The sequence below is a fragment of the Pongo abelii genome, chromosome 1 (genome assembly GCF_028885655.2).
Source record: "Pongo abelii isolate AG06213 chromosome 1, NHGRI_mPonAbe1-v2.0_pri, whole genome shotgun sequence".
In the NCBI taxonomy this organism is placed as follows: Eukaryota; Metazoa; Chordata; class Mammalia; order Primates; family Hominidae; genus Pongo; species Pongo abelii.
In genome coordinates this window covers 38,303,236-38,317,538 of record NC_071985.2, presented here as the reverse complement: position 1 = coordinate 38,317,538, position 14,303 = coordinate 38,303,236, and the positions used below count along the sequence as shown (strand labels likewise).

The following is a 14,303-nucleotide window of genomic DNA, read 5'->3' as shown; positions in this document are numbered from 1 at the left end:
AGCAATTCTCCTGCCTCAGCCTCCCAAGTAGCTAGGACTACAGGTGTGCGCCATCACGCCTGGCTAGTTTTTTTTTTCTGTATTTTTAGTAGAGACAGGGTTTCACCATGTTGGTCAGGCTGGTCTCGAACGCCTCACCTCAGGTGATCCACCCACCTCAGCCTCCCAAAGAGCTGGGATTACAGATGTGAGCCACCACGCCCAGCCTATGGGTGATCTTCTTGTGTTGAACTTTGTAGGAGTTCTCTGTATTTCCTTAATTTTGCATTCACCTCTCTAGCAAGGTCAGGGAAGTTTTCATGGATGATATCCTGAAATATGTTTTTGAAGTTGTTTGCTTTCTCCTCTTCTCTTTCAAAAGTGCCAGTGATTGGTAGATTTGACCTCTTTACATAATTCCATACTAATTAGAGGTTTTGTTTGTTCCTTTTTTTTTTTTTTTTTTTTTTTTGAGATGGAGTTTTGCTCTTGTCACCCGAGCTGGAGTGCAATGGCACAATCTTGGCTCACTGCAACCTCTGCCTCCCAGGTTCAAGCGATTCTCCTGCCTCAGCCTCCTGAGTAGCTGGGAGTACAGGTGCCCACCACCATGCCCGGCTAATTTTTGTATTTTTAATAGAGATGGGTTTCACTATGTTACCCAGGCTGCTCTCAAACTCCTGACCTCAGGTGATCCACCTGCCTCAGCCTCCCAAAGTGCTGGGATTACAGGCATGAGCCACCACACGTGGCCTGTTTGTTCCTTTTTACTTTTTTTTTTCTACTTTTGTCTGACTGCATTATTTCAGAGAACCAGTCTTTAAGTTCTGCAATTCTTTCCTCAGCTTGGTTTATTCTGCTGTTAGTATTTGTAATTGTATTGTGAAATTTTTGTATTCTGTTATTCAGTTTTGTCAGACCTGTTAGGTTATTTTTTATACTGGTTATTTTGTCCTTTAGTTCCTGTTTTGCTTTAATTGGGATTCTTAGTTTCTTTGGATTAGGTTTCGCTGTCCTCCTGAATCTCAATGATTATTTTCCTAATCATATTCTGAATTATATTTCTCTCATTTCAGCCAGGCATGATTCATCGCACCTGGCCTGCAAGGTATTTTTGGAGTTGAAGCTTTGGGGTGTGATCCAGTAGGTAGCATTTAGGCTTCTTGATCAATTGGTAGACTCTTGCTGGGTTCTATGGCTCCCATTTCCTAACAATTGCAGCCATGTTCCATCTCAATGCTTTGAAAGTGTGGTTTCCTCTCCCCGTCGAGTGTTGGTTGTTGATCACTGCTTGGCACTCCTGGGCTGCCCACTGTATCTCTGGGGTGATATCAGTGTTTGTTTCTTCCCCAGCTTGAGGGCAGCAGAGGAATAGGCCTTAGTAGTGGTTGTGGCCAAGGGTCTTTTGCTTGTTCCCTGGGGGCTCCACCCAGAGAGGTGCAGGTCGGCAATTACTCACTGCAGTCAGCCTAGGATGGAGGTTCTGTGCTGTGGGCCCAAGCCAGGGGTTCCCTGTCTGGTGATAAGCAGTGGAACGTGTGTGAGACCAGTGGGAGACAGACTGGCATCCTCTCCTTGGGTCAACTGCAGCTTGTAGGAAGTGTGGATAAGGTACTTAGGCCTTTGCTCCTTGTTTGTCTGAAGGTAACAAGGGCAGTTTTACTATAGAGGCAGTGGCAGAGAGGCTTTCAGTTGCCCCTGGAGACTCTGTTCAGGGAGTTGCCGAGTTGCTACTGCCTCAATAGCTCTGATGCAGGGCTGGCTGGAGGCCAGGTGTGGAGGACCTGCCTGGTGAGGAGATATGGGAGTTGGCACCCATGTAACAGTCTGGCCAGTTTTCTTTAGGGCTTCTTCAGTATGCTGGAGGCCTGCTCCAGTCCCTGGTAACCTCAGATTTTCTAGTACCAGGAGGTATCACCAGCAAAGGATGCAAAGCAGCAAAGATGGCAGCCTGCCCCATCCTCTGGGAGCTCTGTCCGAGGGAGGTACAGACTTGTTGCCAACCAGAATGCATCTGAAGGAGGTGGCTGGAGACCCTGGTTGGAAGGTCCTGCCCATTGAGAAGGCATGGGATCAGGGAGCTGCTTAAAAATGCAGTCTGGCCATGTTTTCATAACGCAGCGGTGCTGTGCTGGGGATCCACCTCAGCTCTCCATTGCCACGGACACCCCAAAACCTGAAGGATGGAATGGCTAAGTCACCCAAACAGCAAAGATGGTGGCCTGCTCCTCCCCTTGGGAACTCCAATACAGGGAGGTTTGAAACCTCTGTCAGGCAGAAAACACTGGTGAGGGTAGCTGGAGACCCCAGTTGGGAGGCCCCACCTGGTGATGAGGAATGGCATCAAGGACCCACTTTAAAAATCAGTCTGGCAATGCTTTTGCAGAGCAGCTGTGCTGTGCTGGGGTACCACTTCCACCCCTGATCGGCTTGGGCTTTCCAAAGTTGGAAGGCTGGAACCGCTAAGTTGCCCAAACAGCAAAGGTGGCAGCCCACCCCTTCCTCTGGGATGTCCATCCCAGGGAAGTTTCAAGTATCTGTTGGCCAGAGAATACTGTCGAGGGTGGCTGGAGACACTGGTTGGGAGGTCCTGCCCAGTGAGGAGGAATGGAAAAGGCCATGCCTTAAAAAGCAGCCTGGCCACATTTTCATAGAGCAGCTGTGATGTTCTGGAGGATCCCTTCCACCCTGGTCAGCTCAGACTCTCCAAAGCCCGAAGTCTGGAATGGCTAAGTTGCTCAAACAGCAGAGATGATGGCTCACCCCTCCTTCTGGGAGCTCTGTCCCAGGGAGGTTTCAAAACTCTGTCTGCCACAGTACACTGGCGGGAGTAGCTGGAGGCCCCAGTTGGGGATCACACCCAAACAGGAGGAACAGGATCAGAGACCCGCTTTAAAAGAGCAGTCTGGCCATGCTTTCATAAAGCAGCTGTGCTGTATTGGGGTATTGCCTCCACCTCCGGTTGGCTGGGACTCTCCAAAGCCCAAAGGCTGAAATGGCTAAGTCACCCAAACAGCAAAGATGGCAGCCTTCCCTCCCACTGCGAGCTCTGTCTCAGGGAGGTGCAGTGCTGCTGGCGGCTGGCTGGAATTCCAAGCCAGTGGGTCTTATCCTGTGAGGTGCCATGAAAGTGGGGCCTGTAGACTGTCACTGCTCAGCCCCCTGGATTCAGCTTCTTTCCTACGGGTATGTACATTTGTCTCATCTCCTGCTTTGCCAGAGCGCCTGGAAGTTTCAGTTGAAGGTGCTGAATTTACTCACCCCTTCCATTCCTCTCCATGAGAGCCATGCACAATAGCTGCCTCTAGTCAGCCATTTTGTCCACCCTCCTCCTAATGATGCATCTTGAAGAACTAGGAAAGCAAGAGCACACCAAACCAAAGGAGAAAAAAAGAAATAATAACAATCAGAGCAGAAATAAATGAAATTGACAGGAAGAAAGCAATACAAGAGATTAATGAAACAGAAAGTTGGTTTATTGAAAAGATAAATAAAATTTACAAACCTTTAGCCAGACTAAGAACAAAAGAGAGAAGACCCAAATAAATAAAATCAGATATGAAAAAGAGACATTAAAACTGATTCTCCAGAAATTCAAAGAATCATTAGAGGCCACTTTATTGGCATATCAGCAACTATATGCCAATAAAATGGAAAATCTAAAAGAAATGGATAAATTCCTAGACACATACAACCTACCAAGATTGAACCAGGAAGAAATCCAAAACCTGAGCAGACTAATAAGAAGATTGAAGCTATAATAAAGTCTCCCACCAAAGAAAAGTCTGCAACCTATCAGCTTCACTGCTGAATTTTACCAAACCCTTAAAGAAGAACTAATACCTATATCCAGAATGGTATTGCCTTGGTTGTCTTCCAGGGTTTTATAGTTTTATAGTTTTTGGTTTTACTTTAAATCTTTAATCCAAATTAAGTTAATTTTGTACATGGTGTCAGGAAGGGGGTTTCAATCTTCTGCTTCTAGCCAGTTATCCCAGCACTGTATATTGAATAGGGAATCTTTTCCCAATTGCTAGTTTTTATAAGGTTTTTCAAAGATCAGATAGTTGTAGATGTGCAGCCTTATTTCTAGGTTCTCTATTCTGTTCCACTGGTCTATATGTCTGTTTTTGTACCAGTACTATGCTGTTTTGGTTACTGTAGCCCCATAGTATAGTTTGAAGTCAGGTAATGTGATGCCTCCAGCTTTGTTATTTTGTGTAGATTGCCTTGGCTATTCAGGCTCTTTCTTTTTTTTTGGCTCCATGAGTTTTAAAATAGTTTTTTCTAGTTATTTGAAGAATGTCAATGGTAGTTTAGTGGGAATAGCATTGAATCTACAAATCGCTTTGGGCAGCATGGCCATTTTAACAATATTGATTCTTCCTACCCATGAGCATAGAATGTTTTTCCATTTGCTTGTGTCATCTCTGATTTCTTTGAGCAGTGTTTTGTAGTTCTCCTTGTAGAGATCTTTCAACTCCCTGGTTAGCTGTATGCCTAGGTATTTTATTCTTTGTGTGGGAATTGTGAATGGGATTGTATTCCTGATTTGGCTCTCAGCTTGACTATTGTTATTGATGCATAGGAATGTTAGTTATTTTTGCACATTGATTTTGTATCATAATACTTTGCTAAAGTTGTTCATCAGCTTAAGGAGCTTTTGGACTGAGACTATGGGGTTTTCTATAAATAGAATCATGTCATCTGATACACCAAAAATAATCACAACAAAAAAATTGACAAATGGGATCTAATTAAACTAAACAGCTTCTGCACAGCAAAGGAAACTATCAACAGAGTAAACAAAAACCTACAGAATGGGAGAAAATTTTTGCAAACTATGCATCTGACAAAAGTCTAATATCCAGCATCTATAAGGAATACAAACAAATTTAAAAGAAAAAAGAAACAAACAACCCCATTAAAAAGTAGACAAAGGACATGAACAGACACTTTTCAAAAGAAGGCATACAAGTGGCCAACAATCATGAAAAAAAGCTCAACATCACTCACCATTAGAGAATTGATGCACAGGCAAACTTTCAAAGCAAAAAATGGTCAAAAAAATCTTTCTGCACAGTAAAGGAAATAATCAGTAAATTGAAGAGACAACCCACAGAATGGGAGAAAATATTTGCAAACTATCAACATGACAAGAGATTAATAGCCATAATATATAAGGAACTCAAACAACTCTACAGGGAAAAATCTAATAATCTGATTTTAAAATGGGCAAAAAATCTGAATAGACATTTCTAAAAAGAAGACACACAAATGGCAAACAGATATTTGAAAAAGGTGCTCAACATCACTGATCATCAGAGAAGTGCAAATCAAAATTACAATTAGCTATCACCTTACCCCAGTTAAAATGGCTTTTATCTAAAAGACAGGCAATAACAAATGCTGGCGAAGATGTGGAGAAAAGGGAACACTTGTACATTATTGGTGGGAATGTAAATTAGTACATCCACTATGAAGAACAGTTTGGAGATTCCTCAAAAAACTAGAAATAGAGCCACCATATGATCCAGCAATGCCACTACTGGTATATATATATGAAAAAAAAAAAGGAAATCAGTATATCAAAGAGATATCTGCACTTTCATATTTATTGCAGCACTATTACCTAAGTGTCCATAACAGACAAATGGATAAACAAAACATGGTACATATACACAATGGAGTACTATTCAGCCATAAAACATAATGAGATCCTGTAATTTGCAACAACGGGGACAGAATTGAAGGTTATTATGTTAAGTGAACTATGTTAGGCACAGAAAAACAAACTTCACATGTTCTCAGTTATTTGTGGGAGCTGAACACTGAAACAATTGAATTCATGAAGATAGATAGTAGAATGATGGTTATCAGAGCATGAAAAGTGTAGTTGGGGTGGGGGTGGTCAATATAATTAGATAGATATATAAATATATTATTAGAACGAATAAGATCTAGTATTTGATAGCACAAGAGAGTGACTACAGTCAATAATAATTTATTGTACATTTTTAAGTACCTAAAAGTACAATTGGGTTGTTTGTAACACAAAGAAAGGATAAATGCTTGAGGTGATGGATACCCCATTTACCCTGATATGATTATTACACACTGTATGCCTATATCAAAATATCTCATGTACCCTATAAACATATATATCTATTATGTGCCCACAATACTTTTTTTAAAAAAAAGAAAGGAAAATAGGCAGTGGCTAGCACATATTTCCAAGATATCTGATTCTATGGGGTCTTTGTGCCTTTCATGGCCTTTGAACTATTTACAACTCTGTGACTTATAGACGACTGATAGCAATGCAAATTATTCTTATCCATAGACTGCAAATGAATTACTTTTGACAGTGTTTCAGTTGATTTTCCTCCCCTGGTGTTGAAGAAGCCAGTTTTACATTTTCGAAGCAAATTCATTTAAGTATTCCTGATAGCTCATGTGGCCAAATACGTGTCTGTACTTGATTCTCCTGTGAATCCGTTTTGGTTTTTGTAGCATCTTACTAGTTCCCTCATTAATAAATGAGTTAAATAAAGTATTTGACCTGTGTTTATATTTGTATAAGATACAACATTTTTCCTTTAAAAATATATATTTTTCTATTGGAGGATGGGAGAGGCTTCCAGGCATAGGAAATAATGGTATGTTTTTAAGATATGATAATGAGAAAGAACATGGTATGCTGGTAGCAGAAGAGGCACAGGAGTAGTAGAGAGGTGAGGCTAGAAGGATAAGCAAAATTTAGGTCACAAGGGCCTTGTGATGTAATGGAAATTTAAAAATGTATTATCTTAACAGCTAATATCAGAATTCCTCTTAGGTAGGTTACTATAATTTTTGAGGCAACACTTGGAATGCTGCGTGGTGATAGAACATAAGGCATCAAAGTCAGCAGGGATCAAGGTAAACATTTTAGGAGGTGGCTAAAGTGATCTTCCTAAAACAAAGAAAGACATTTGTTTTAGCTCCTGAAAAGGGAGGGGAAGAAAAGAATCAAAAATATGATGTGCAATTTAGACCATGTAAGACGAAGAGCCAGTAAAAATGTTTGTTGTTGAAGCAGCCAAAAAGCGTTTCAAAAAAGGGATGCCTAAAGCTCAACCTGACATCTTTTGCATTGTCACAACATAAACCCTTTCAAAATTAGCTCTGTGTTGGTGGATTTTACGGGCATGTTCTAGGGGATTCTGTGATGTTTGTAGAACTTAAAAAGGAACAGAATTACATATCTCAGTTGCTGCAGAGTCACAACCCACTAAAACCTGAGCCCAGAAGTGGGGGTGCTAATGCAAAAGGTGCTCCCTACAGAGACACAGAAATCTTAGATAGAAACCGAGATTCCCCTGTGTGTGGAATGAACTTATTTAGCTCTCAATGGGTAATAGATGACATGTGAGTTACATAAACCAAGCATAATGAACTTCAGCTTAGTCTTGAAAATGATAGAGAGCGACTGAGGTGGCTGGAGTGTTGAGATAGCTGTGCCTGGAGGTTAAGAAATGACGTGAGAACAAGAGCAATGAAGTGCTGACTTGGAGTTGGGAGAGCAACAAGAGAAGAGTTGCACATTACAGAACATCTTATTTTGTAATGGGCAAAAAAAAAAAATCACTTTACATGGGGACCTTAAAAATAAACTTATAAAACTTAGGACACAGAGCAAAGCTATGATTGGTGAAGTAATGGGGAGAGGGCCAGACAGTGGTTTGGATCATCAACTGATTGTTTCACACTTCTAGTTTCTAGCAGAGGGAAAGTCTAAAATTAGCTTCTCAAATATTGTCAGCATTTAAGAAATAATATCAGCACTAGTGTAGGGGAAAATGGGAAATGACGTGTGAACAGCTTCCTAGGGAGTGTTGACATTCTTAAAGAAATGGTCAGGAAAGGACCATGTTTCTTATCAACCACAAACTCTTTTTGAGGATCAATTTATATTGAAACACTTTGACAGATACAGTTGTTTAAGAGCTCACTCAGTACTGCAGAGCAAAGGAGAAAAAAATAATTCTATTAGTTCATTCTTACACTGCTATAAAGAAACCTGAGACTGGGTAACTTATAAAGAAAGAAGGTTTAATTGGCTCATGGTTCTGCAAGCTGTACAGGAAGCATAGTGGCTTCTGCCTCTTGGGAGACCTCAGGAAGCTTCCAATCATGTCAGAAGGCAAAGGATGAAACAAACACATAACATGGCCAGAGCAGAAAGAAGAGAGAGCAAGGGGGGAAGGTGCTGCACACTTTTAAACAACCAGATCTCATGGGAACTCCTTCATTATCACAAGAACACCACCAAGTGGATGGTGCTAAACCACTCATGAGAAATCCACCTCTAAGGTCCCACCTCCAACAGCGGAGACTGGAATTTGACATGAGATTTGATGGGGACACAGATCTGAACCATATTATCCCACTCCTGGCCCCCTAAATCTCATGTTCTTCTCACATTGCAAAATACAATCATCCCTTCTCAACAGTCCCTCAAAGTCTTAACTCTTTTCTGCATTAACTCAAAAGTCCAAAGTCTCATCTGAGACAAGGCTACTCTCTTCCACATATGAGCCTACAAAATCAAAAACAAGTTAGTTACTTTAAACATACAATGGGGGTATAGGCATTGGGTAGGTACTTCCATTCCAAAAGGGAGAAATCAACCAAAAGAAAGGGGCTACAAGTCCCATGCAAGTCCAAAACCCAGCAGGGCAGTCATTAAATCTTAAAGCTCCAAAATAATTTCCTTTCACTCCATGTCCCATATCTAGGGCATACTTATGCAAGGGATGAGCTCCCAAGGCCTTGGGCAGCTCTGCCCCTGTGGATCTGTAGGGTGTAGCTCCTGCAGCTGCTTTCATGGGATGGCACTGAATTCCTGCAGCTTTTCCAGGTGCATGGTGCAAGCTGTCAGTGGATCCACCATTCTGGGGTCTGGAGGATGATGGCACTCTTCTCACAGCTCCAGCAGGCAGTGTCCCAGTGGGGACTCTGTTGGGGGGTGCTCCAACCCCACGTTTACCCTCCACACTATCCTAGTAGAGGTTCTCCATGAGGGCTCCACTCTTGCAACAGGCTTCTGCCTGGACATTCAGGCTTTTCCATACATCCTCTGAAATCTAGGCAGAGGTGCCCAAGCTTAAACTCTTGCACGTTTTGCCCCCACAACTTTAACATCATGTGGAAGCTCCCAAGTCTTACAGTTTGTACCCCCTGAAGCAGCAGCCCAAACTGTACCTGGGCCCTTTGAGCTATGGCTGAAGCTGGAGTGGCTACGCTGCAGGGACCAGTGTCCTGAGGCTGTGCAGGGTAAACCAGGGTCATGGGCCTGGCCCACAAAACCATCCTCCCCTCCTAGGCCTCTGGGCCTGTGATAGGAGGGGCTGCTGCAAAGGTCTCTGAAATGCCTTCTGGACCTTTTCCCCATTGTCTTGGCAGTTAGCAATTGGCTCTTTTTTACTTACACAAATTTCTAAAGCCTGCTTGAATTCTTCCCCTGAAAATGGGCTTTTCTTTTCTTACCACATGACCAGGCTACAAATTTTCCAAACTTTTGCTCTACTTCCCCTTTAAACATAAGTTCCAACTTAGGTTGATTTTTTGCTCACACATATAAGTGTAGGCTGTTAGAAGCAGCCATGCCACATCTTGAACACTTTGCTGCTTAGAAATTTCTTCCACCAGATACCGTAAATCATCACTATCAAGTTCAAAGTTCCACAGATCCCTAGGGCAGGGGCAAAAGCAGCCAAATTATTTGCTAAGGCATAACAAAAGTGACCTTCACTTCAGTTCTCAATAAGTTCCTCATTTCCACCTGAGACCTTATCAGCCTGAACTTCACTGTCCTTATTGCTACCAGCATTTTGGTCATAACCATTCAACCAGTCTCTAGGAAGTTCCAAACATTCCTTCATCTTCCTGTCTTCTTCTCAGCCCTCCACACTTTTCCAGCTTCTGCCCATTACCCAGTTCCAAAGTCACTTCCATATTTTCAGGTATCTTTATAGCAAAGCCCCACTCCTCAGGACCTATTTTCTTCATTAGTCAGTTCTCACATTAGTATAAAAAAAACCTGAGACAGGTAATTTATAAAGAAAAGAGGTTTAGCCAGGTGCAGTGGCTCATGCCTATAATCCTAGCACTTTGGGAGGCCAAGGCAGGCAGATCACAAGTTCAGGAGATTGAGACCATCCTAGCTAACATGGTGAAACCCCGTCTCTACTAAAAATACAAAAAATTAGATGGGCATGGTGGCAGGCACCTGTAGTCCCGGCTACTCAGGAGGCTGAGGCAGGAGAATGGCATGAACCCGGGAGCCGGAGCTTGCAGTGAGCCGAGATTGCACCACTGCACTCCAGCCTGGGTGACAGAGCAAGACGCCATCTCAAAAAAAAAAAAAAAGAAAGAAAAGAAAAGAGGTTTAATTGGCTCACAGTTTCACAGGCTGTACAGAAAGCATAATGCTGGCATCTGCTCAGCTTCTGGGGAGACCTCCAGAAACTTACAATCATGGTGGAGGGGAAAGGGGGAGTGAGACATCTCACATGGCAGGAACAGGAGCAAGAGACATGTGGGGGTGGTACTACAGACTTTTAAACAACCAGATCTCATGATAATTCACTCACTCACTCTCATGAGAACAGCACCAAGAGGATGGTGCTAAACCATTCATGAAGGACCACCCCCATGATCCAATCACCTCCCGCCAGGCCACACCTCCAACATTAGGGATACAATTCAACATGAGATTTGGGTGGGGACACAAATCCAAACCATATCAATAATGTTTTATTGGACTCAGGTCAAAATGTGGTTCAGAATATGAGCTTGGGGATCAAACAAAATCCAACTTAAGAATGAGCTCTACAACTTACTGGTGATGTGATCTGGGCAAGTTACTTAACCTCTCTGTGCCTGTTCTCATCTATAAATAAGAGTTAAGGCCAGGCGTGGTGGCTCACGCCTATAATCCCAATACATCCGAGGCGGGTGGATCACTTGAGGTCAGGAGTTTGAAACCAGCCTGGCCAACATAGTGAAACCTGGTCTCTACTAAAATACAAAAATTAGCTGGGCATGGTGGTGCACACCTGTAATCCCACCTACTCAGAAGGCTGAGGCAGGAGAATCACTTGAACCTGGGAGGCAGAGGTTGCAGTGAGCCGAGATCATGCCACTGCACTCCAGCCTGGGCAACAGAGCAAGACTCTATCTCAAAAAAAATAAAAATAAAAAAAACAAAAGAAAACAAAAAAAAAGGCTAGGCACGGTGGCTCATGCCTGTAATCCCAGCACTTTGGGAGGCCAAGGCAGGTGGATCACCTGAGGTCAGGAGTTAGAGACCAGCCTGACCAACATGGAGATACCCATCTCTACTAAAAATACAAAATTAGCTGGGTGTGGTGGCGCATGCCTGTAATCCCAGCTACTTGGGAGGCTGAGGCAGGAGAATCACTTGAACCCAGGAGGCAGAGGTTGCAGTCCAGCCTGGGCAACAAGAGCAAAACTCCACCTCAAAAAAAAAAAAAAAAAAAGAGTTAATACAATAATTTTCTTAAATGAGTAATAAGGATTAAACAACAGTAACAATCATGGCTAAGTACTTAGGCAATGATAGCTTATTATAGCACTTAATATTTTCCACACTGTATAGCATTTTATATGTACTTTTTAATCCCCATAAGGATTCTGTAATGCAGATACTATTGTCATCCTGATTCTACAGAGCAGATAATGCATGTAAAGTGCTTACATGATGAATACCACATATCACATGATCAATAAATATTCCATGTTATTACAGATGAGCTTGATGTCAGAAAGTACAATTTGGATAAGAAGGGCCAAAGATCACCTCATGACTTTTTCTACATTGGACAAGTGCATAGTAATAATCTATCACCTTGGACACTCTACCTAGTAGCTTGCTAGTGGAAAAATTTTCTCAGCCTCTTCTGTAATAACCTTACCGCTTTGTATCTATTTAGCATACAAATTTAGCATACAAATAGGAGCAATTACAGACTTTTCTGTAGAGCAATGGCATGATCAAATCATGATCAAATGATCAATGGCATGATCAAATCACGTTAAAGAAGATTAATTTGTCAAGGGTAGGTATAATGAATAGGAGTGAGGAGAGGGAAGGCATAGAAACCAACTAGGAAATTAATATTACTGCTGGCAAGAAATCTGACAATAAAACAGGAATAGGAGTCTTGATGAGAGATTTTAGAAGTTTTGCTTATCTGTACATCAGGAATAATGGTCTGTAGTTCTCTTTCCTTGTAATGCTTTTGTATAGTTTTGGTATCAGAATACTGTTGGCCTCATTAAATGAGTTGGGAAATATTCCCTCTTCTGTAAGGAATATTTTTCTGAAACAGGTTATGTGGAATTGGTATTTCTTCTGATTGTCACACATTTTACCTATACCCATGTTATAAACCCCTCAATACACTGTTGTTATTTTTGTTTAAAAAGTCAATTATCTTTATAAGAGATTTTAAAAATAATTAAAACTCTCATATATTTATTAACAAAGTTACCACTTATAGTGCTTTTTATTCCTTTGTGTAAATCTGTATTTCTACCTGGTGTCACTTCCTTCCAGTATAAAAATGTTAACATTTCTTGTAGTGAAGAAATGCTGGTAATAAATTATTTAAGTTTTTGTCTATCTGAAAAGGTCTTTATTTTGCCTTCATTTTTTAAAGATATTTTTGCTGGATATAAAATTCTAGGTGGCAGGTTTTTTTCTCCATTCTGCACTGGAAAGATTATCCCACTGTCTTCTTATTTTCATTGTTTCCAATGAAAAATCTGATGTCATCTTTATCTTTTTTATCTGGCTACTTTTAAGATTTTCTCTCTATGACTAGTTTTGAGAAATTTGATTATTGTGTGCCTTAAACATTGTCTTCATGTTTCTTGAGCTTTGGGTTCATTGAGCTTCTGGGAACTGTGGATTTATAGCTTTCATCAAATTTGGAAAATATTTGGCCACTTTTTTCTAAATATTTGCCTCAGTCCTACATCTCTATTTCACGGACTCCAATTACATATCTATTATGCCACTGAAATTGTCTCACAGCTCACTGCTCTTTTCATTTAAAATAAATTATTTCTGATTAATTTTGAATACTTTCTATTGCTATATGTTCAAGTTCATTCATCTTTTCTTATGTAATTATAGTCTACTGTTAATCTTATCCAGGGTCTTTTTCATCTCAGACATTGCAGTTTTCATCTCTAGAAGTTTGGGTTGGATCTTTTTTATATCTTCACATATCTACTTATCTTTTTGAATGTATACAAAATGTTTAAAATCCTTTTAGTGTCTTTATCTGTTAGTTCTAAAATCTGTGTCATTTTGTGTCCAACATCTGTTATATTTTGATTGATCAATTTTTGTGCTTTGTTTGTTTGTTTGTTTGGTCCTCATCATGGGTGGTACTTTCTTACTTCTTTGGAAGAAATTTTTGATTGGATATCAGACATTTTAAATTTTATCTGCTGCTTTTTCTCCGACATCTTAGTGAGGCTGCAGTGTTCGCTGCTGCTCTCTGAGCTTGGCAATGCCGCTCAAGGACAAGAAGAAGAAAGACTCTGGAAAATTGGCCAAGAAAGACAAAGACCCAGTGAACAAATCCAGGGGCAAGTCTAGAAAGAAGAAGTGGTCCAAAGGCAAAGTTCAGGACAAACTCAATAACTTAGTCTTGTTTGACAAAGCTACCTATAACAAACTCTGTAAGGAAGTTCCCAAATATAAACTTATAACCCAGCCATGGTCTCTGAGAGACTGAAGATTCAAGGCTCCCTGGCCAGGGCAGCCCTTCAGGAGCTCCTTAGTAAAGGACTTATCAAACTGGTTTCAAAGCACAGAGCTCAAGTAATTTACACCAGAAATATCAAGGGTGGAGATGCTCCAGCTGCTGGTGAAGATGCACGAATAGGTCCAACCAACTGTACATTTGGAAAAATAAAACTTTATTAAATAAAAAAAGTATCTGCTTAGGTGTTGGATATTTTTATATTCCCATAGGTATTCTTGAACTTTGTTCTAGGATGTTTGTATCTTACTTGAAAATAATTTTTGGTCTTGCTTTTAAGATGTTAGGTGAGACCAGAGGTACACTTAGTCTATATTATTTCTGACTACTGAGGCAAGAACTTTTTGAGTCCTCTACTAAATGTCCCATGAATTATAACATTTTCCAGGTTGGATTATAGAAGCAGGCACTACCCCTTGCTCTGTAGTAGAGCTGGATACTATTCTCTTTAATCTTCTGGATGGTTCTTTGTCCAGACTG

General features: G+C 41.0%; 1 pseudogene; it reads left to right on the top strand.

Annotated features, from left to right (window-relative positions):
* The first annotated feature begins 13,568 nt into the window (after positions 1 to 13,568).
* Positions 13,569 to 13,990, top strand: LOC100454970 (small ribosomal subunit protein eS25-like; annotated as a pseudogene).
* Positions 13,991 to 14,303: the final 313 nt, after the last annotated feature.